Here is a 25,096-nt window from a genome sequence, read left to right on the forward strand (position 1 = left end):
ATGAAATGTACATTCTTTCTCTCACTGAGTTCCCCTCTTTGGAGGAAATCAGTATTATCAGTTTCCAAACAGGTTTTTTAAAGGCAGAAGTAAAGGCATGTTTTTTGAAGGTTCATGTGGGTTCACAATAGTAACTGTGTATTGATTTCATAATAAATACAGACTTTTATCACTTAATTAGAACTGACCAAAAGCACCTGCCTTGGTCAGGCAGGTTGATAACCACTTGCATGAGTTGTCTCACAACAGGAGGTCCCAGATAAAGAACACAGCGCTGCCGCTGAAAAATAATGGGGAGAATTCGGGAGAGGCCGAAAGGAGGAAGGAGATGCTAGTTCGTAGTAAGTCTTGTAAAACTACCTGGAAGAATTTGGGAGGGGCCTACAGGAGGAGGGAGGAGATGATAAGTCTCCCAACCTCCCATAAACCCTTGGGCTAGAATCCTTCTTGGCTGAGAGATGACCATGCCACCAGGAAGGACCCTGAGTCACCAAATATAGGCCAAGCAAGATGATTGGCCAGAGACAACCTGGAAACTAACCCCATTACCATGAAACCTGAGACTGTGAGCCATGTGGCAGAGCAGTTCTCCTGGGTTCTCTTACCCTACTGCTCTCTGCCCAGGTGCCCCTTCCAAATAAAGTCTTTTGCTTTGTCAGCATGTGTGTTTCCTCAGAAAGTTCATCTCCTACTATTAGACAAGAGCCCATTCACGGGCCCTGTAAGGGGTCCCCCTTCCTGCAACAACTTCAGACCAGGAGTATTCCAAATCAGGAGGGATTTCTATGGCAGCATTCCAAGAGGCCTATCAGAATATCATCCAATCTGTCATGTAGCATCTACTCTCCTGGCCCTGCTTTCCTCCCACTCCTATCCCCGTTTATTTACTCTCCTACAGAGGAGTTGCTAAATAGAAGGAAGAGTATGAGATTCAGAACAAGGCTCAATCCTAGACTGTCACTCTGATGACAGATAAGTCATTTTATCATTGTGTCTCCATTTCTCTATTCGTGACATGGAAAAATATGTATAGCTGTAATTACTTTATAGGCAATACCAGAGGTGAGGGGTAGGAAAATCTTTTGTGTTACTTAGAAGAGGTTACATGAACACCTAGCACTGTATAATCACATTTACAATCAGAAGTCAGGATAGAAATCTTGGCTCATTCTCATAGATCACAGCTCTTATATTTTAGAGGAATAAAACTCGTCTCTAAAAGGTGATTAAAGACTGTGCAACTGACATCAGGTATCTATCCTCAGAGTCAGAAACTTCTGAGGAATGCAAAATTTCTCAGAGCTCATTTTTGCCCAGCATCTCATTTAGTTTCTGTTACAACCTCGAGAAAAATCCTGTGTTATGGAAAAGTACATAATATAAAAATATATAGAAACCATAATAGAATTATGATGTAGATAGATGAGAAAACAACACATAGGGATCAAATTAATAATGTTTAGCACCATTTCTGATATCTCAAAGTCAGGTCTAGGTATCATTTCACCAACAGTGTGGAGAGGATTAAAAGTAACTTAACAGGCATCAACTCTTAGAAAAACTAAAGTAATGAACCAGTTCACCCAATAAACTAAACAAAGTTTAATAGTTTATTTATTCCAATATTTCTACAAAGTGCTCCTTGTAACATCAGTACACCTGTGATAATATTTGCCAACCTAGAAATTACATTTTTGAAACAGTCAACACAACAAAAAAAACACCATTGTATCAGTCATCACCAGAGGGAAAAATTATCCCTTCTAACCAAAGATAAGTGACATTATAGTGGTGACCGGGAATTCAGAATCCCCTCTCTCATCAACTGTATGAAAATAATTAATGCCAAAAGCCCCAGCACAATTTAAATATATAATTATCTTATTGCACCATGTATGTTCTGTAGTATTCTGAAGGGAGTACATATGTGTATGTACGCATGTGAGTGCATGCATGCATGTGTATGTGTGTATCACTTCTAAACAATTATTAACACTAAGACTTATAAAAAATTATTTCTATACTAAGCACTCCATTTATTGTAAAAAGAAATTGGCCTTAGCTACGTCAGTGTTGCCCAAGCTGAAGTTTTGCTCAGTGGAAAGTAAGCCAGACTTTTCATTTGCCTCTCCAGAGTACTTCAGCGAATGTGGATAACAAGTGAGGCAGTTAGGACGACTAATGAATACGGAATGGATCAGCCATTCCCTGAAACACCTGTGCAGGACTGCTTCAAATCATGCTAGTAAACAGACTAATGCAGGTGGAGACACCTGCTCTTCCCAGCAGCATTATTTCAGATGCACGGGTGCCCCTTAGCTGCCAGATATGTTCATATTGATGGTAATTTTAAATAAGTTTGATAAAATACCCACGAAAAGAAGTCCAGCAAGGCTACCATCCAGAGCACCGCATTTTGTTACCTGCTCTCTGAGTATTCTTTGACTGCGGTCCTGTCAAAACCTTCACTGGCTTCCTAGAGGAAGAAAACACAATAAAGACTTGGCTGTCTCAACTCTGAAAGCAATCAAGTGCTCTGATGAAAGACGATGGTGCTCACATTCTTGGCGCAGGTCTGTTCTCTCCTCCTAGCAGCTCCCTTGTTGCCATGGTCACCTCTGCGCAAGGCAGAGCGCCCTCTAGCACCACTTTGCTACTGCATTCCTCCTTCCTGTCCATTGCCTGGTCTAGTCTAGGTGTGTCTCCCAATTTCCTTGGCCAGCACCACTTCTTTGCATTTTTGATACAGGCTGCAAAAAGAAAGACATTGAAGATGCCAATGAGTTGTTTTAAAACTGTAGATCAGAAACAAAGAGTGCTAAGTCTTCACAGACAAATCGGTTTTGTGTTGTACAGCAGCAATGGGAAAGCAAGGTTCTATCTAGTGTCTATACTATGTGACTCATTATAGAGACTGGGCCCTACCCATTATTTTTTTTTTAATTGGATCTATTAGTCTGAATTATAAAAAGAAATTCAATCTGGTGGTAGTGTGTGAATAGGGATGTTAGGCTGGTTTATACAAGCAGTTGTTCCTGAATATATCCTGCAAAAAAAAGAGAAGAAATTATGGCTAAGGATAAGCCAGGGTTCCAAATATACATAGTGTCTGATGTCTTCAGATTTATACATTGTTCCAGGCACAGACAGACATATGTAAATTTCTTAGGGGATTCAGGAACACTTGAAATTAAATGTTGTGGAAGGAGTTTATTTCGGGTGGCCACAGTGTCAGAGATAACTCTCAGGAGATAGTATTAAAAAAATATGTAGATATGTTCTTAAAATAATTCCATTCCTTGATGTTCAGATGTCACACGATCTCTTAAAGAGCTGTTTGTCCAAGTAATCGAATTTTGTTATTGTTATTTTAACAGTCTCTCATCCTGGGCTGGGAAGGTTATAATTGTAATTTTATGCTATATTATTTGGTTTGTTAAGGTTTGATTTTTTCTGCTGGTCCTTCTTTTAAAAAAACTATTTTGAACTACTGCTAGTTGATTGTACTTGTGCTTGGAGGGTATTTTTACAAACAGCATAGAGAACTGAAAAATAAATGAGATTTGCATATTTGTAGGATCTTTGAGGTGAGAAATTGTAAAGATTATAGACATTATCTTTCTACATTTATAAGAGAGTCAACAAGTAAGAAGCATTTTCCCCAATCACCAGAAATAAAAACTTTATAAAAAACAAGGTTGTAAATAGCTGGTCTTTATGTTTAGGGCAAAAGCAAGGATGCAACTTATTTTAAAAGGTAGTCAGATTTATCTGTTCATATTTAATAATGCATAAGATTTTTAACTCAAAATACCAAGAGGGGAAGGGATTTCCACAAATTTGATTTGGCATGTTTATATTCAGTAAATAATAATTTTAAAAAAGAACTTCACACAAATCAAATTACTTTTTCCCAAAGGAGACTACAAAAGTTCCTAAGATATTTTGGACATGTAGTCAATTGTGAAAAATCAGTACTTTATGAACTTCAGAAAAACACCATTTATAGTTGTTGAAAATCAATTTTATCTTTTATGTCTTTGGTGAAGAAATATTCCTCATGCTAGAGAACAGGGCATTCCAATTCTATTTTCTCCTTCTACTTGTCATTTTTATTAATGCCAAGACAAGACACCCACATACTCTTATAGATGCGAAATAGATGTGGTAAAAGAATTAATATCTTCAAAAGCTTTCTGCTTTCTTCGGTAGTGTAGTCGAGACACTGAAAGTATCACAGACTCACAGAACAATAATCTACCTTTGTTTACCCCTTGTAATCCAGCCTGAGAATATTTCTTCTAATTTTCAATGACAAAATATATATGCATTTGGGTATCTAACATAAATGGCACTCATTTGTATTCAACTGTTAATACAGTTAATAGTCTTCCTTCCCAAGGAAGGAAATACTGGAAATATTAATGTTGACCAAATGTTCTTAGAGATATCCCTTTAGTGCAGTGATTCTCAACTGGGGTAATTTGCCCCCCTCAGGGGACACTTGGCAATGTCTCTAGGCAAATGTCCCCTAGGAGCAAAACCATTTCCATTGAGAAACACTGCTTTAGAGGACAGATTAAATTGTCACACAACCTTGACTACTTGGGTAAACTAATTTTCTTCTGAGCCAAATGGCTGACAGGATCTTGGTTCTCTGGCCGGGTGTCAGGCCTGAGCCTCTGAGGTGGGAGAGCTGAGTTCAAGACATTAATCCACCACAGACCTCTCAGTCTCGTGGAATATCAAATGGATAAAGTTCTCACAGAGATCTCCATCTCACCACTAAGACGCAGCTCCACTCAACAACAAGCAAGCTACAGTGTTGGACACCCTATGCCAAACAACTACCAAGACAGGAGCAAAACCTCACCCATTAGCAGAGAGGCTGCCTAAAATCATAATAAGTTCACAGACACTGCAAAACACACCACCAGAGGTGGTCCTGCTCCCCAGAAAGACAAGATCCAGGCTCATCCACCAGAATACAGGCACCAGTCCCCGCCACGAGAAAGCCTACACAACCCACTGAACCAAATTTATCCACTGGGGGAAGACACGAAAAAAAAAGGGAACTACGAACCTGCAGCCTGGAAAAAGGAGACCCCAAACACAGTAATTTAAGCAAAATGAGAAGACAGAGAAATACAAAGGGGATGAAGGAGCAAGGTAAAAACCCACCAGACCAAACAAATGAAGAGGAACTAGGCAACATACCTGAAAAAGAATTCAGGGTAATGATAGTAAAGATGATCCAAAATCTTGGAAATAGAATGGAGAAAATACAAGAAAAGTTTAACAAGGACCAAAAAGAACTAAAGGGCAAACAAACAATAATGAACAAAACAATAAATGAAATTAAAAATTCTGGGCTTCCCTGGTGGGGCAGTGGTTGAGAGTCCGCCTGCCGATGCAGAGGACACGGGTTCATGCCTGAGTCCAGGAAGGTCCCACATGCCACGAAGCAGCTGGGCCCATGAGCCATGGCCGCTGAGGCTGTGCATGCGGAGCCTGTGCTCCACAATGGGAGAGGCCACAACAGTGAGAGGCCTGCGTACTGAAAAAAAAAAAAAAAATTCTCTACAAGGAATCAATAGCAGAATAATGGAAGCAGAAGAACGGATAAGTGACCTGGAAGATAAAATAGTGTAAATAGCTACCACAGAGTGAAATAAAGAAAAAAGAATGAAAAGAATTGATGACAGTCTCAGAGACCTCTGGAACATTAAACGCACCAACATTCGAATTATAGGGTCTGAGAAGAAGAGGAAAGAAAGGGACTGAGAAAGTATTTGAAGAGATTATAGTTGAAAATTTCCCTAATTTGGTAAAGGAAATAGTCAATCAAGTCCAGGAAGCACAGAGAGTCCCATACAGGATTAATCCAAGGAAAAACACGCTAAGACACATATTATTCAAACAATCAAATATTAAATACAAAGAAAAAATATTAAAAGCAGCAAGGGAAAAACAACAAATAACATACAAGGGAATCCCCATAAGGTTAACAGCTGATATTTCAGCAGAAACTCTGCAAGCCAGAAGGGAGTGGCAGGACATATTTAAAGTGATGAAAGGGAAAAACCTACAACCAAGATTACTCTACCCAGCAAGGATCTCATTCAGATTCAGTGGAGAAATTAAAACCTTTACAGACAAGCAAAAGCTAAGAGAATTCAGCACCACCAAAGCAACTTTACAACAAATGCTAAAGGAACTTCTCTAGGCAGGAAGCACAGGAGAAGCAAAAGACCTACAATAAAAAACCCAAAACAATTAAGAAAATGGTAATAGGAACATACATATCAGTAACTACCTTAAATGTAAATGGATTAAATGCTCCAACAAAAAGACATAGACTGGCTGAATGGATAAATAAACAAGACCCCTATATATGCTGTCTACAAGAGACCCATTTCAGACCTAGGGACACATACAGACTGAAACTGAGGTGATGGAAAAGATATTCCATGCAAATGGAAATCAAAAGAAAGCTGGATAACCAATTGTCATATCAGAAAAAATAGACTTTAAAATAGAGACTATTACAAGAGACAAGGAAGAACACTACATAATATTCAATGGATCAATCCAAGAAGAAGATATAACAATTGTAAATATTTATGCACCCAACATAGGAGCACCTCAATACATAAGGCAAATGCTAACAACCATAAAAGGGGAAGTCTACACTAACAAAATAGTAGTAGGGGACTTTAACACCCCACTGTCACCAAAGGACAGATCATCCAAAATTAAAAAAAAAAAAGGAAACACAAGCTTTAAATAATACATTAAACAAGATGGACTTAATTGATACTTAAAGGACATACAAATCAAAAACAACAGAATACACTTTCTTCTCAAGTGCTTAGAACATTCTCCAGGATAGATCATATCTTGGGTCACAAATCAAGCCTAGGTAAATTTAAGAAACTTGAAATTGTATCAAGTATCTTTTCCGACTACAACGCTTTGAGACTAGATATCAGTTACATGAAAAAACCTGTAAATAATACAAACATGGAAGCTAAACCATACACTACTAAATAATCAAGAGATCACTGAAGAAATCAAAGAGGAAATCAAAAAATACCTAGAAACAAATGACAATGGAGACACGATGACCCAAAACCTATGGGATGCAGCAAAAGCAGTTCAAGGAGGTAAGTTTATAGCAATACAATCTTACCTCAAGAAACAAAAAACATCTCAAATAAAAAAACTAACCTTTCACCTGAAGCAATTAGAGAAAGAAGAATTAAAAAAACCCCAAAGTTAGCAGAAGGAAAGAAATCATAAAGATCAGATCATAAATAAATGAAAAGGAAATGAAGGAAATGATACCAAAGAGCAATAAGACTAAAATCTGGTTCTTTGAGAAGATAAACAAAATTGATAAACCATTAGCCAGACTTATCAAGGAAAAAAAAAGGGAGAAGACTCAAATCAATAGAATTAGAAAAGAAAAAGGGGAAGTAACAACAGACACCACAGAAATACAAAGGGTAATGAGAGATTACTACAAGCAACTCTATGCCAATAAAATGGACAACCTGGAAGAAATGGACAAATTCTTAGAAATGCACAACTTTCCAAGACTGAACCAGGAAGAAATAGAAAATATGAACAGACCAATCACAAGCACTGAAATGGAAACTGTGATTAAAAATCTTCCAACAGACAAAAGCCCAGGACCAGATGGCTTCACAGGCAAATTCTATGAAACATTTAGAGAAGAGCTAACACCTATCCTTCTCAAACTCTTCCAAAATATAGCAGAGGGAGGAACACTCCCAAACTCATTCTATGAGGCCACCATCACCCTGATACCAAAACCAGACAAAGATGTCATAAAAAAAGAAAACTACAGGCCAATATCACTGATAAACATAGATGCAAATATCCTCAACAAAGTACTAGCAAACTGAATCTAACAGAACATTAAAGGGATCATGTATCATGATTAAGTTAGGTTTATCCCAGGAATGCAAGAATTCTTCAATATATACCAATCAATCAATGTGATACACCATATTAACAAACTGAAGGAGAAGAACCATATGATCATCTCAACAGATGCAGAAAAACTTTTGACAAAATTCAACACCCATTTATGATAAAAACCCTCCAGAAAGTAGGCATACAGGGAACTTCTTCAACACAATAAAGGCCATATATGATAAACCCACAGCCAGCATCATTCTCAAGGGTGAAAAACTGAAATAATTTCTACTAAGATCAGGAACAAGACAAGGTTGTCCACTCTCACCATTATTATTCAACTTAATTTTGGAAGTTTTAAGCACAGCAATCAGAGAAGAAAAATAAATAAAAGGAATCCAAATAGGAAAAGAAGAAGTAAAACTGTCACTGTTTGCAGATGACATGATACTATACATAGAGAATCCTAAAGATGCTACCAGAATACTACTGGAGCTAATCAATGAATTTGGTAAAGTAACAGGATACAAAATTAATGCACAGAAATCTCTTGCTTTCCTACACACTAAGGATGAAAAATCTGAATGAGAAATTAAGGAAACACTCCCATTTACCACTGCAACAAAAAGAATAAAATACCTAGGAATAAACCTACCAAAGGCGACAAAAGACCTGTATGCAAAAAACTGTAAGACACTGATGAAAGAAATTAAAGATGATACAAACAGATGAAGAGAGATACCATGTTCTTGGATTGGAAGAATCAACATTGTGAAAATGACTCTACTACCCAAAGCAATCTACAGATTCAGTGCAATCCCTATCTAACCACCAACGGCATTTTTCACAGAACTAGAACAAAAAATTTCACAATTTGTATGGAAACCCAAAAGACCCCGAATAGCCAAAGCAATCTTGAGAAAGAAAAACGGAGCTGGAGGAATCAGGCTCCCTGACTTCAGACTATATTTTATAATTTTGAAAAGTGTAATTTTGAAAAGATATTTAATGATTCATTGATTGATCAGATTGCTTAATTGAAAATTCATCCCCATTTATTGCTATATAATTTTATTTATTTTAAGTTATAGAATGTCTATAATAGAAATATTAAAATAATAGGCACTATAACTTGCTGTTCAATAGCATTTAATAAGTTAGAATTTATACTCCTGATTTTAAGAGTAGACTTTGTTGTAGAAGTAGTTGTGCAATTATTTTTAATATGACATAGAGTGATTAATTTAACATGTAGTAAATTAACCTTGAGTCTTTTCAGTGTACCAGGAGGGACTCAGGATAGCATATTAGGGAAAATAGGTACAACTTTTTACCTTCTACAACTACCATTACCTGGGAATTTGGAAAATTCATATAAAATCTTTTTAAATTTGGGGGTCTTCATTTCCTAACGTAAAATGAATGTGGTCTAGAAAATGCTCTAAACTTACTTTCAGGTATAAATTTACATGTGAGCTGGGCACACTGGAGAAATAAAAGTATTTGAGCTTCTTTCTTTACAAAGTCTCTTTTTGTTAAAATTTTCATGTAAAATTCTAAGATTGTTAAAAGCAAACAAGAAAATCACTATACATCATGTAAATTTCCTCATTTAGCCAAACCCCTAAAATATAGGCGTTGGTGAGATTGTGAGTCATAATCCTCTTTTTATGAACAAGAAAAATATTTGTAGATTGAACAGTATTTTAAAAGTCAAACTGCAACAGGAAGTTGGCAAATATTAAGTGATGTATTTGTGATATTTCATTTTGTAAATGTGATATATGTATCGATATCCTCACAAACTGCTGAGCAATCCAAATGTCTATCACTTTATTCCTTTTCTTCCACTTTTTTCTTTATAAATATAAATTTACACACTGAGAGTTAAAGGTACAAATGCAAACATACATAATAAGCAAATCATAAAAGCACATGACATTTTGAATACAAATATACTATCAAAATTCATTATTGGAAAATCAATATGAAAGCTAACTGATGCATTATAAATAAAACAGATTCACCTCATGAGTCTTACCCATCCTTTTCTATGACTTTATTTGGGGCATCTCTTAGGTTAATACAAATGTGAATAAATGCATGTGGTGTTAACATCTGCTGGCAGAAATGGTTGGGAATATTGTGTGACCAGTACAATTTGACCAGGAGGCAGGCCTGGAGCATCTGGCATAGTCAGAGTTTAAGATTTATTTATAGTTCCATGACTTCTAACATCACGTCGAGAAATGCATCAGATGCTAAGTAAATTGCATTTGCAAATCTTGTCTCAATGAACAGAATGTCTGTAAGTCATTATCCACGGTGGGTCTAGAGGTACTCTCCGATCTTTCAAGCTCTGATACTTACTTTGGTTTTGATAGGTTGTTATCATTATACAATATTCATTGAGTGTTTAAAATAGTCAGAAACTTACTGTAGAAAGTAATTTTTTTAATTATTAAAATAGACCAAGAATCAAATAGATCCAAATCAAATCTAAATTAGTGTCATGCTTTCACCTACCAAAGATAACTAGTTCTTCTAAATTAAAAAACAACCCAAAGAGTTAGCCAATCATATTCTACTGAACTTCAAAACAGAAGATGACATCTTTATGTTGGAAAAAGTACAAAAGATAACACCAAAAGAGTTGAGTTTTGTTTTGGGTCAAGTCACTATAACATCTCCAAGCTTCATACTCAAAAATAGAGATAATACACTTACTTCACAGTACTATCATGGGGATTAAATGAGAAATGTACAGGGAGATGATTCTTAAACTAAATATTCTTACAAATGTAAAATAATATTATGCATTGGCTACATTATATATCAGTTTTGTACATCTTTAGGTAGCAATAATAGATGAGGGTCTCCAGATAATTTCATCCTGACTGAAATTGTGCTCTGAAATTTATAATACAATATTTCAAATTAAAGGTGTAGTCAGTTAAAAGACTCAGATATTTTGGAAGACTCACATGGGACTAACTTCTTATCCGAAGCTTAACAATATACTAGATGCTAATAATGTGGATTTGTAAATAATTTATATATTTGAGAGTAGTTAAGTTATATAAGAAATACTTTACCATCTTCCAAATTTTTCCCTATTTCATTACTTGATATCATTACTATATTTTATTATTTGGTTTTTACTTTACCTATATATTGTACAACTATCACAAATAATGCACTGAGCTAAATGATAAGATGGCAGCGATGTAACAGAAAATAGGGAGATAAAGATACAGCACAGTCACTGGCCTCCACAGACTTTTTATTTTCAGGAGAAAGATAGATATCCCAAATGAAACAAATGACATAAAGGGATTTTAGAGAAAATGTTGAGTACAATCAGAAAATAGAAATAACCGAACTCAAAATCTCAAGTCAGGAAATGTTATCTTGTCGCCTCACTTAAACTCGAGGTCCAAGAGCAAGATTCGGGACAGGATATCTCTCCTGAGCCAGGAGGTTTGAGCATAGGATGAACAGAGGCTATCATGCCAAGACGTGGCTGACAGTAAGATAAGGCAGAACAGGAACATTAGCTATGGAACTCTGAAGTCTTAGGAGAGGAACTGCAGGTAACTAAAAGGACTAATGATCAGAGATACAACGTCCAGGTAGGGAGCGCATGTAGGTCTGGCAGGCAAGTGTATCGGAAACAAGTATGAGGTTATGGAGCAAAGTGTCAGAAATTCAACAGATGGTCAGAATAAAGGTTACAAAAAAGTCCAAGGATTTTTGGTTAAACAATAAGAGGTTAGGATATATTAATTAATTAATTCTTTATCCATTAACCATGTACCGAGAATCCTATAAACCAAAACTTGGGGAAACAAGGATAAATATAAACAAGTCTTGCTACAGAAGAATATATTCTATAAATGTTTATTGAAAACCTCTAAATTATACCAGGGGCTGTGCTGGGCACAAGCTAGAATAAACAGTAGACATAAGACTCATTCGCTTGGAGTTTACATCTAGGTGACAGCAAATAATTAAATGGAAATAAATGTTAATAAAAGCATATGGGAACTACCACAAGAAAGAGAAGCATTTAGTAGAGTCTTGGAGAAAATAAAATGGAGGCATTTGTCAGGTATATGGCAAGCTACAAATACACCTTTAACTGTGGTGGATAGTGTGACCTCAATATATATTTATTGAATGATTGATGAAATAAATAGATTATGAATTAATGGCAGAAACAATATACAGACAGATGGAGTAAGGGTGAAAAAGGCTAGAAAGGAAGGGGCATATCTATATGTATTTGAGTAAAAATCATGAATACAGTGATCAAAAATCCAAGATTTACTGAAACAGCTTTGATTTAAAATAGCTTGTCCTGTAGTTCCCCAAAGACACTCCTGCTTGCCAGACAAGTATTGATGATTTGCTTTAAAAACGTGATCATTTTAAGCATGTCGAGAAGAAAAATGAGCCTTGATGCCAAGGCAACTGGCTTCTGAGGCAGGACTCTTCTGAGGAAGGACCCATTTGGTCTCAGAGAGAAGACTGGTGTGAGTTTGCAGGTGGAGACAGGTAGAACACCTGTGGGTCCCGAGGGTCAGAAAGCAGGGGTCAGTGAGGACATAGTTCAAGATTCATTGCTAGTTTGCCAGGTACCTAACTCATCCTGTTTTTATTTTTTTCTTATGATCACACCTCAAAGACTTCATTATTTTATTTTAAATCATTAGTTGGCTGTTTGCGAGTTTAAAAACGGAACTACTGCAAAAATGATTTTTCGATTCTCTCTCACTATCCCGTGCATAAAATAATGACTCAGAAAAATGTGCTTAGTACCTTCAGTAACATCCATTAAGAAGAGCTCAAGGCTTTACCCAGAGTTCTTCACAATTTCTTGTATCATTTGTTCATAGTTTAATTAGATTAGCAAGCAAATTATTGTCAATTACACCATTTCTGACAAAAGTAATCGCATACATAGACACTATCCTGAGATGAGTTTTCTGCAATAGATAATTTTCATTCTCCCACAACTCACTCCTACACTATTTTCAAAATTAAAGTCCCACACACTAAGCTGCACCACGGTAATGCATCAAATGTCACTTGCTGTTTCTTCTCACATTTAATTTAATTTTTAATGTCTACAGTTGAAATTATTCTGTAAATTTGGAATAATACTATAGAAATTAACTTTTTTGCCTAAGTCTGTGATATACAGTAGTGGAGAGAGGAATCCTAAACAATATCTGATTAAAATATTAAAGGCTTTGGTCTTCTGAATAACCTCAGGACATATGTCCCATAGTTATAAAAAATAAAAATCTGATATTACAATGGGAGGCTATTTTGGTTTATCTTGGTATCTCATAAACATTGAAATATTTAGCAATTAAAAGTATAGCTTGGGCTTCCCTGGTGGCGCAGTGTTTGAGAGTCCGCCTGCTGATGCAGGGGACATGGGTTTGTGCCCCGGTCTGGGAAGATCCCACATGCCGCGGAGCAGCTGAGCCCGTGAGCCGTGGCCGCTGAGCCTGCGCGTCTGGAGCCTGTGCTCTGCAACGGGAGAGGCCACAACAGTGAGAGGCCCGCGTACCGCAAAAAAAAAAAAAAAAAAAAAAAAAAAGTATAGCTTACCATAAAGACCAGCCATGCCAAACTTGGAAAAAAAAAAATCTATTAACAGCTGCAAGTATGTTGGCTTTTCATTTAATCTTAGGCCAAGTCAGTAATTAGAATCATACAGAGAATTAAGAATTTATAAATCAAGTCCCCATAATTTTCCATAGCCATGCTAATTAGTAATCATTAGAACTGGCTTTAAATCTTCCTGATCAATGATTTTGATAAGCAGGCCCCTGAAAGTCAACCATCAGCAATGGATTCTTGCCAAAGGACTTGCCTCTAAGACTGATGTCAAAACCACTCAGGCTTTAAGGTAACAAAGATAAAATAAAATTCTGTAACCAGCAGAAACCCAGATTGTGTGTGTGTGTTTCAGTTTGCATAATTCCTATTGACCTATCTTGATGTTCGCCAATTCTTTCTTCCACTACATTGAGTCTACTGATGAGGCCATCAAAGGAATTCTTCCTCTTTGTTACTGTACTGTTCATTTCTAATATTTCCATTGGATTCTTTCTTATATTTTCCATCTCTTTGTTGAAATTAGTCATTTACTCATGTATGCTGTCTACCTTTTCCATGAAAACTGTTAAACTATTATTCACAGTTATTTTTTTCCCTGTAATATAGCTCCAACTTTTATGTCATGATTGTGTTGTCTCTTGGAAGGATGTTGCTTTAGCTCATGTTTTCATATGCTTCCTAGTTTTTTGTTGCTGTTGAAAGCTGGATTTCTTGTGTAGTATAGTAAAGACTGAGGTAAGTAGCTTTATACCTGGAAATGGGCATACCTTTCTTTCATCAAGGCCTTTAGTGAACAGATTTGATTTAATTAAGAGTTGGGCTGGGTTTGGGTTTTTTGTTGTTGCTATGTTACCTTAGTGCACCACAGGCTTCAATTTCCTCTAAATAATTACTTTGCATTTATAGTAAGGGCTAGTTTTTCAGAGGTTTTTACTTTGTTTTATTTTGTTTTTATTTTTATTTTTTGTTCTCTGTCTGTTCCCTTGTTAGTTTTAGGTCTTTTCTTTGCACTGAATCTCAGAGGTGGTCTGTCTCTAGCAGAACTCCTTTTTAAATTTAAGATTTTATTTTTGAGAACAGTTTTAAGCCCACAGAAAAACTGAGAGGAATATAAAGAGATTTCACATATGCATGCCTAGCCTCCCCCATTATCAACATCACTTACCGGAATGGTATGTTTGTTACCAAGGATAAACCTACACTGATACCTCATAATCACTCAAAGTCCAGAGTTTACCTTAGGGTTCACTCTTGATGTTGCACGTTCTATGGGTTTGGACAAGTATATAATGACATATATCCATTATTATACTATCATACAGGGTATTTTCACTTCCTTAAAAATTCTCTGCCTGTCCTGCTGCCCTTGAGATACTGTTTTTATTCTATGCCTGTTGGACTGGTAGGGGTTGGGGTAGGAGTATTCTATGTTTGAATAAAGCGTCAGTCTTAGACAGCTACTATATCTCTGCTGACCTTCCACAAGGGACAGAAAGGGTTTTTTTCCCTCTTCTTTTCCCTCACCTGCAGGGAATTTCCACCAGTGCCCTAATGGCAACAGTGTTTGTTGTCCTCCCAGCAGATTAAGCTTTTGTTCAGTAAGGGAGATGGGATGAGTATCTCAGCTGCTATTGCCCCCTCCTCCTGTTCTGCACCATGAAGGAGACTTCTAAGAATTCTCCCATTTTTTTTGTGTGTGAGCATCAGGGAAGTTTGTAGGAAAAAAACCTGAAAAGGATGAGGATATCCCTTATATCTGTAGCCCCCAGGTGTTCACCTCTCTCACCAGCACACCATTCAGTGTGTCAAGTACTGTAGCTGAACTCCTACTATGGAATGTCTGACTATGTTGTCTTGCCCAAGCTAGTGCTCCAATCTTTTCTCTTCTTGCCTGTTTCTCCTTGGATTTGGGGCCAGTTTGTTGCTGTACAATGTTAGCACTCCAATGTACTCAAGAAAGATTATGAATTTGGTATTTGTTTGGCTTTTTTTTTCCACCCTAAGATTAGGAACATCACTCTTTGCAGCTCCTTACATCTCTCAATAAAAAACAAAGGGAAATTTTTGTTCTTTGAATTTAAAAATTTTTTGATACTTTTTTGACAATTGCTTCTACTGACCTGCTATAAATACATAGTCAGACAAATAATATAACACTTCAATTGGGATGTTCAAAAATAGATCTCAGAAAGTAAATATAGCAATAATTTTGAAATAATCATCATTGAGCAAAATTTTATCTTCTTTTACTTTACATTACAAGATATTTATACACATCCACAGACACAGTTGCATATAAACAGGGAAAGAGACTAAACACAAAGTGTTCTTGTTAGCCTGAGAAAAATATGGTGAACTAATAAATGTTATTTCTATCTACTACTAATTTAATAAAGTTTTCTCCCCAGAGGAGCAGAAGTCACTTTAAGGTTTCCTAATTTGTTTTTAAGTAGCTGTTAAAAGAAGCAATAATAGCCCTTATCATCTGAGTGTACACTTGGAGAAATTGAACAGGTAGCTTGCGCCAGGCCAAAGTTAATCAGTGAGTCATTGGAAAGTCCAATTCCCAGTCTGGTGGATTGTTCCCTTCATCTCCCTCTCTGCAAAGAAATCCTTATTTAAGATTCTTGAAATTTTAAATTAAATTGCCTGATATTAATGTGAATGTTCCACCATCTTTCTCTGCATTTTCCCTTTGGTGTTTTTTTGTTTGTTTGTTTTTGTTTTTTGCGGTACACGGGCCTCTCATTGTTGTGGCCTCTCCCATTGCGGAGCACAGGCTCCGGACGCACAGGCTCAGCGGCCATGGCTCACGGGCCCAGCTGCTCCGCGGCATGTGGGATCTTCCCGGACCGGGGCACGAACCCGTGTCCCCTGAATCGGCAGGCGGACTCTCAACCACTGGGCCACCAGGGAAGCCCCCTTTGGTGTTTTTATAGGTCCAAAATCCTGTGCTAAAACTTTTCTGCAAAGATGTGTCTTACATAGAAAGCAAAGCTGAACGCTTAGGATCCCTATTTGTCGAGAAGCTGCTTTGACAGTGCCGGAGGCTATTTCTTCTCAACCTGGTGAGTGGCTCTCACCCTGGCTATGCAGCAAAGTCTCCTATAAAAGAGTGCTTCTCAGACTTCATGTGCATATCAACAACCAAGTTTTTGTCAAAACACAGACTCCAATTCAGCCGATGTTGCAAAACCCAAGATTCTGCGTTTCTCAGTAGCTCCCAGGAGATGCTAGTCTGCAGAGCATACGTTAAGAGCATTTTTTAAAACAATAGACCTCATTTTTAGAAATTTTCATACTGAAGGTCTATTAGGTCAAGCTAGCATTTGTGTTTTCTAAAAGCTCCAAATGTGGTTCAATTGCACACCTAGGGATAAGAATCATTTCTGTTGGTACCTTTTTGGAAGTGTTTGCAAAGGGTCTTGTAGAGCTCAGTTTTGATACCTAAAATGCATAGTATATATTTTCCTTATTTAGCAAATTCCCTGTTAGATTATTGGATAAAACAAAAAGTCCTTTTTGAAATATGATGAACTGTGACATGATAAAATAATATTTTAAATTCATATGTTCACATAGGGTTTTTAAGTAGGACATATTTTTTAGAATTCCTTTCATTGAAGTGAAAGTCATTTTGAATGTCCTTTTTTTTGTTTGTGAGGGAAAAAAAAAACTAGTCTTTGAAGTGAGATAATGAAGTTTAAAGTTCTGATAATTTAGAACTCTTTAAAGATGACCTAATTAAGTTCTAAACCATAATCACAAAATCTCTGACTTCACAAAATTTCTATAGGTTTTAAGATAGTCTCCTTGTAGGATCCCTTCAGAGGGAGATTCTTTTGCTATTAAAAGTTCTGTCTATCATTGCCTACTAAACAAGAGGGCCTTAATGTTTCCCTCAGGTTATCCAAACTTTAGACAGGCTTCTTTCTGCCTCTAGGCCCTTGACCTCCTTTTTCTTAGAGCATTTACTTTAGAAAATCTGTAATTGCAAATTCTGTCTCTACCCTTTTGAAATATAAAGTGTTGCAAAAATCCTCTTGTCAGTTTTACAACCCACGACTATCTTTCTCAAGTCCCTGAGGGCCATCCTTTTGAAATGTAATCAATAAGCTTCCTTCTCCCAGTTTCTGGAAGAGTAGGAGCTTAATTTATGTGGGCACCTTTCCCCATGTTGTAACACGACTTCTTATGATGCAGATATGAGACTGTTTACTTTTCCATTGGGTAAGGCCAATTAGCAAACATAGATGGCCTATGATCCTCCCACCCCATCTCTTAGAATCTATCCTGACCTTATTTCAGTGGAGTTGAGTTCAGACTGAGCTCTGGCCCTGCCACCCTATTGCAGTAGTCTTGAATAAAGGCTTCCTTGGCTGTTTAACTTTGTCCAGTATAATTTTCCTTTGATAACACCTTGACATTAAACTTCCAAACTGAATTTAAGGAGTGATCAATTTCCTAAACTTTTCTAACAGAGAAATTATTTGGTCTCTAATCTTTTTCCCACCATTTTCCCTAATACCCATGAGGACCTTTCTTATTTAATTGAATCATTGGTAAGTCTCACCAAAATGCAGGTTCACAGCACCTATGCATCAAAACTGATTAGACTGATTCTACGTAAGTTGAGTGGATCTATACCAAAGCATTTACTTAAATGAGCGCTGAACTGTAGAAAGAATAGTGGTTTTTTCAGACCTTTGGGTGAGCTTTCCAATCATGAGTTCCCTTCTGGAATATGGTTGATCAGAATCCTTCATGTCAGATTTTCAGATGGGTTTGAATATTTTGTACTCATAAAGGTCCTCCTTGGTTCTTTCATCTTTCCAACTGACAGCAGGGAAAAGACAAACAACAGTTTTGGCTGGCTAATATAGGTTAGCCACACTTATTTTTGTCAGCCAGTGCTTTTCCTTTCTTTTAATGTTTATTTTTAACTATTATACTATAAGCCCATGAGGGAAAAGACCACATCTAATTTTTTTACCATTTTAAACAATATCTAATACAGTGCTAATTATACACAGACAAAACAAAGTTATAGTGGCAACATGCAAAAATCAAAATTAGAAGTAGCTAGACAAAAAGTATGACATATTTAGTATATATGAATTTGGTGAGAAGGATTCAGGGGAGTCTGGTTGCCAAAGATATTTAGAATGTTTGCTGCTTTACGTTTAGAGACCAAATTCCTCAAACTTTATAGGTTCTAGGCTACTTTCTAACTTTGTCCTAATAGTGGTCACCAGTTTTTTATAATTCTCTAAAGATTCAAGTAAAATAAAAGGTATGTGGAATAAATTCTGTCTCCAGAACTTATATGATCACTGAACAGAGAATCGTGATTTCTATTTATTTTACTTTGTAGACTCAGAACATTCTAGTTGTTTTAGAGTATATTTTATCCCATGGACTCCCTTGTTCCATGTTAAATTAGTACATAATAATAGCATAAAATTTATTGAAGAAGACTATATTTTAGCCACTATTTTAGACACTTCACGTGTGTCAGCTAATTCAATCTCTGCAACAACCCTGTGAGGTAAGTACTATGTTTAACACTATTTTACAGATGAGAAAATTGGGCTCAGTAATATCAAATACCATTTCAAAAGTACACAACTTCCAAATGGCAGAGCCACAATTCAAATCCAGGTTTATCTTACTCTAAAATTTATTCTTTTAATCTTTAATGTGTCACGACTTATGATATAATTTTTTATCGTCTTGTGGGAAAATGATTAATGAATATACATAACCACAGACAAAATCAAAGTTTGATAAAACATAGGCTAATTGAGAATAATACAGTTATAGCCATTTTTATTGTTCATACTTCTAAATGATATTTTCCTAGACTTTTAAAACTTATCCCCCCAAATTTCAATAATACGGCTCTTGCTGGGAGGTATTTGTATCTTATTCCACACTATGATTATTTGTAATAAAAGCCAGGCTCTTTACTCATTATTTATCCTCCTTTATCTAACTTCTGTTTAGGAAACATTTAACAAGACACTACATTCAAATTCTTTGACATAGCGGAGAACTCCATTAGACATTCAGAGCTTTCAAACAGAAAGTAAAGAATATTTCATGACAATTTACCTATCAGTTTTCTTATATTCATTTAGTACTAGAAAAGCATTTCAATTAATTTGTTGATCTTGATTTTCTCTGCATTGTTACACATTCAAAGATGTCTTTTACTTCCAGATTCTTAAACACACACACTTAGAATCTGTCTGTGATTTTCGTATGTCAGGAGGTTGTATTATACCCAATATGTTTATGGATTACATAGAAAGTCTATAGGTATCATAAATTAAACCTTTGTTTGAGAATTTCATTAGTACTGGCCTCCATGTCTAGAGCTGTCACACTAGTGTCACCTGCTTTCCCATCCTCTAGCATTGCTCCCTCAGTCATCCTCTGTATTCCTGGCACAGCAGTCAGCCTAGTGTGCTACCTCTTCAACTACTACAGTGCAACTCATCGCTGGCTGTATAGTAAAATCATCTGGGCAATGTTTAAGATGTACTGATAACTGGGCTCCACCCCCAGAAGGTCGGTGAGCCAAAGCATTTAACAACTTCCCAGACAGATCTAATGTGTGACCAGGATTGAGAACTTCTGGACTTCAACCAGAGTGGGTCTTTTATGTGATTTACTTATGGTGCTTACCCAGACACTTCTTTTGAAGAAACTTGTATTGCTTAAAGAAATATGCTTGAAAATCAATGCAGGGTTGAATATGCCTTCCATATGACATCGTAGAAATCGACCTAATACACTTTGAAAAGTATGGTACCAAATGCTATGTATCTGCCTCCCTTAAGAATCTCTTTGAGAACAGAGTTCAAGTTTTAATCTCTCTATATCTCACGTTTGTCATTTGTAAAATGGGAATTTAAAAAAAAAGGTTGTTATAATATTTAAAGAAAACAATCCCATATAAAGTACCCAAAACTTGGTAGGTGATCAATAAGTATGCATTTAAGTAAATATGTATTTAGAGGTAGAGAATAAATACTTATCCTAGGTGTAAATAAACAACATGATTCACTCCACAAATAATGCATGCTTGTCATAAGCAATATTTTTCTTTATTTTATTTCTATAGTTCAGGATAGTAAACTAGAAAAGCTCCTTCTGTGCATATTCTCCCTTAGAAAAAATTATAGAGCTTCAATATAGCCAGTGTGCTGATCAATACTGCTGCCCTCCACCCAGCACCCCACCCTACCCCCATAGATAGATGCCTTTCTCATCCTTCTTAGAGTCTAATACCTTGTTCCAAGCAACCCACTTGCAAGAAACCCCCTCTTCACTGTGCTCTGCTCTGACACCATGAGCTGACACCTTCTTATGCAGATGGCCTACAGTGTTTAGACAGAAAAAGGGAAAAGAAAGAGGTTCAGTTTCTTTTAAAATACCATCCACTAGTAAGTTTCTGTCACAAAGTGACTTATTATATTTATATATTTATTTACTCTTGGAAAGTTATGTTTACTGGAAAAAAAATGTTTGTTTCTAAAAATCTTATAAATAGCCAAGATCAAGTGCATTTCTTTTTCAGTCTGAGGTAGGGAGTATAAAAGATGAAAATGGAACATCTTGTAAAAATAATAGCAACAACAACAAAAACAACTAATAAATGTTGAGAATGATAGAATTATAAACACTACCACTTTAAGCAACCATCAATATAATAATTGATTCCTTTTTATTTTGGTCATGTTGTATACCTAAAGGAGTGTTGATCTGAATTATTTCACTTTCTGAGATTTAAGTAGCTGATAACATAACTAGTTATTTCAAAACTTGAAACAAAGTATTTTGGCTCAAAGCAGCACCCAAATACTAAGTCAAATCAGCTCCAAAAGACTGAGGAAATTTTATCTTCGAAGCTCAAAGTTTACCGAAAACTTTTAGAGAGAATAGTGTGTCCAGAATTGAGACAAAATTCTAAATTATTTGATTTACAAAGAGCTTTCCATGATACTATGCCCAATAGAGAGAGGCATGAACTCGGCACTTCACTGATGAGAATGTAAAATGGCATCAACATGAAAATCCAGTTCTAATGTTGTAAATTTAGAACTTGACCAGGTAATTCATATGTCATGTTTCTCGACTCTAGTCACTTGTTTGCCCTGAGTGCACACTAAAGCAAACTACTTAAAGCATTAAGCCAACATATCTGTTCTTCTGTCTCCTTCTTCCCCACTATCATCTCTAACAGGCACTGCTCTATTCTGCCTTTTGTCCACAGGCACTAGCCTCAGGGCTTCCTAGTTCCTTAATTCTGAATTTCCCTCTCCCCAGTTATTATGCCAAGACCTTCAGCGTTGCCCCAGCTTCCACCTTCAAACTTATTTGCCAAAGTTCAAGATAGTGCTCAGCAAACAAGGACCTGATGCTACCATGAATCATCTCTTAAAATTCAATGGTGGTTGTAAAGGAAAATACCCTCCCTCTTACGCATGTACCATGAATGACTGGGTATAATGTCACATGCCTATGCTACTAGCTACTCAAGAGGCAGAAACTGTAAGATTGCTGAGCTCCAGGGTTTTGGCCTGCAACGGGCTCATACTAAATTTAGCAACGTTATGCCATGGGGCCATAAAGGGACTTTTTATGCAGCCGGGGGAAAAAATGCTCAAAAAGATACTTCAGCTCAACCATGGCAACCTGAATGCACAATTTTTAAAAATTCACTTGTTTAAAGATAATATTTCATTTTCAATTTACATGTTAAATTACTTTTTCATTTTATATTGCTTATTTTGGGAATTTATATGCTACTAATATGCTACTATAATACAATGTTATATTTGAATTGCACATATTCATTAATTTATATTGTAATTGATGTTTTATAATATATTTATAATTTTCTGTATTTGATTTATACTATATTTTATATGTAGGTATCTGTGCATTGTAGATTATATAATCATATACATTTATATTTCATATTTGCTTTGTAATACATTATATACAGGTCTTTGAATTATGTTATATATTTAGTTTCAGCTGATTTTTATTTGTATATGCTGCATAATTTTTAATCAAATACTACTATTAATATTGATATTGTGGTATTATGGAAATAAACACACACGCACACATATCCTTGTCATTCTGTGCCCGTGTTACAATTCACCAGAGGGATAAATATTCCAGGATGGAAACAGAGCAAAACTTATGTGCTGGTTAAAACACAAATGTTTGGGATGACCATTAAAAAAAATGAATATTTCAATCTGATTTTTTTCCTGATGTTGTCAGATGCCTCTTTAAGTTTATATGTAGAAAAGATCCAAGATATCTGCAAGTACCTAATAGTTGCTACAAACTACAAATATTATTCAATGCCAGGTATTATCCACCTTTTTTCAAATTATTCATTTACTAAGAGAACAGTGAAAAGATTGCAGTTCAAATTGTACTTGTATATGTTGTCAACACAAATTATTTAGAGAAATCTTTAAGGAAAAGAGCTGTATTTGGATAATGGTAGGGATATCCAGTGGTAACATTCAAGTCTGTCACAATAATTTAATTCATTTATCAGAACCAATAAAGCAGAAAGGTTTCTAAAAAAGAAACAATTGACTCAGATATGAGAAAGATAATACAATAAAACAAGGGAATCCATAAATTGAGTGAGCTTAGGTTTGCTGACATTTCTATTTTACTTTAACAATGAACCCCAGAGAACATTTATATCACAATAGCATTATTTATTAATATTAGTAATGAACACCCTCATTTTACAAGGTATCCTTCAAAACATAAAAGATAACATATTATTCCTGAAAAATAAACATTTTAAAGATGAAAAATTGAGAGGGTGATCTTTGCCATTTATCACTTCACGTAATAGTGAAGTGGAAATATATATTTGGAAATATATATTTCCAAAATTTAAATTAAGTTGACAAACATAATTGTTCAGGAAATAATTGCATGATTAATTGAATGATTAATAATACATAAAATACCAATAATAAACAATGATATTAATGCCTGATATTCACTGAGTGCTTCATATGTGTCAGCACAGCACTATGCACTTTGCATAAATCATGTCACTGAATTGTCACAATCATAACGTACTATTATTATCACCATATTACAGATGAAGAAAGTAAAACACAGAGAGTATTACAAATTGTTCATTGTTTTAACAGCTTACCATAACTGTGAATAACTGAGTTAAAATGATTGTGGCCACATTTTTCAATGATACTTCATTAAAATAATAGCCCAGAGCTCAAGAGACCATTCATGAAGTTTTGGACAAAAAATATATATGAGATGTGACTTGTCACCAAAATAAAAAAGAAAAGGAAAAAAAAGAAATAAAAAATATTTATTCACTTTGATAAGACATGGTGCCTATATTGATCAGGACTCAAAGTCACACTAACTCTTTCTTCTACTTTTTATTGCTATTCTCAGCATCATTCTCTTGATGTAGCTTTGTACACAAGGTTGAGGGTCAAGCACCTGGAGATTACTGTTAAAATCCTTACCACTCCATAACTGGAGCTGTGATAGTCAGTGTAATGTCATTGGGTTTTTTTTTCTTTTTGGGGGGGGGGGCGGGGGGAGGTGGAGGAATGTTCTTTACATTATGGATTTTTGTTCTGGGGAATTTCAAATTTTTCAGAGAATTTACTCCCATTCCCTGCTGGTGTAGCAGCCACACTGACAGTGCTCTGATTTCTGGAGCAGAGATTGTGAGGATTAACTTTCTCTGTTCAGGCTTGTGACCAGTGACCTGGTTTTTAGCCCTGTGCCTCATCACCTGGGGTAGTATATCAGGGAGAATTTCATGGAAGGGAATGATTGTTCAATATATAGATTTTATTTGACTATGGTGAGGCGTGTGCAAGGAAAAGAGAACACTTTTATACAGACGAAAGAAAAGTTGGGAGAGCTGTAGTAAACAGGCCCTTGGCTTTTTATTGGCTGAGTCCTTGCAGGGAAAGAAGAGGAGTGAATCCTTCTTCCTGATGGGCTTTGCTACCTTTGAAGGGTGTGAGAGCTCCCCCTTCTGGTCTCCCAACTCTTTCAATTGAGCTTTCTGTTTATTAATTTTTTAGTTTGTTGATGGGTCATACTGTAAAAATAAAAAAGGGAATTTCCAAGCTGGCTATGCTATTACTTCTCAGTATGAAGTACTTGAGAGGGTAAATCTCACACTAGCTAAAACAACTCAACGAGCAGAGATAGATACTCTCACCAGAGCATGCCAGTTATCAGAAGGACAAATTATTTAGATGTATACCGACAGCTGGAATGCCTTTGGGGTTGCCCATCATGTTATTGAATAAATTCCACTATGTAATATTGATCATACATTTTAAAATGTATTTATATATTTTACTTTAGATGAAAGTTATTTTCTATTCTTTTTCAATTACATAAATTTTCTTATAACATCTTTCAAATTTTTTTGCACATATATTAGAATTTCTCTGGGAGAGGTAGATAG

This window comes from Hyperoodon ampullatus (genome assembly GCF_949752795.1).
Source record: "Hyperoodon ampullatus genome assembly, chromosome: 12".
In the NCBI taxonomy this organism is placed as follows: Eukaryota; Metazoa; Chordata; class Mammalia; order Artiodactyla; family Ziphiidae; genus Hyperoodon; species Hyperoodon ampullatus.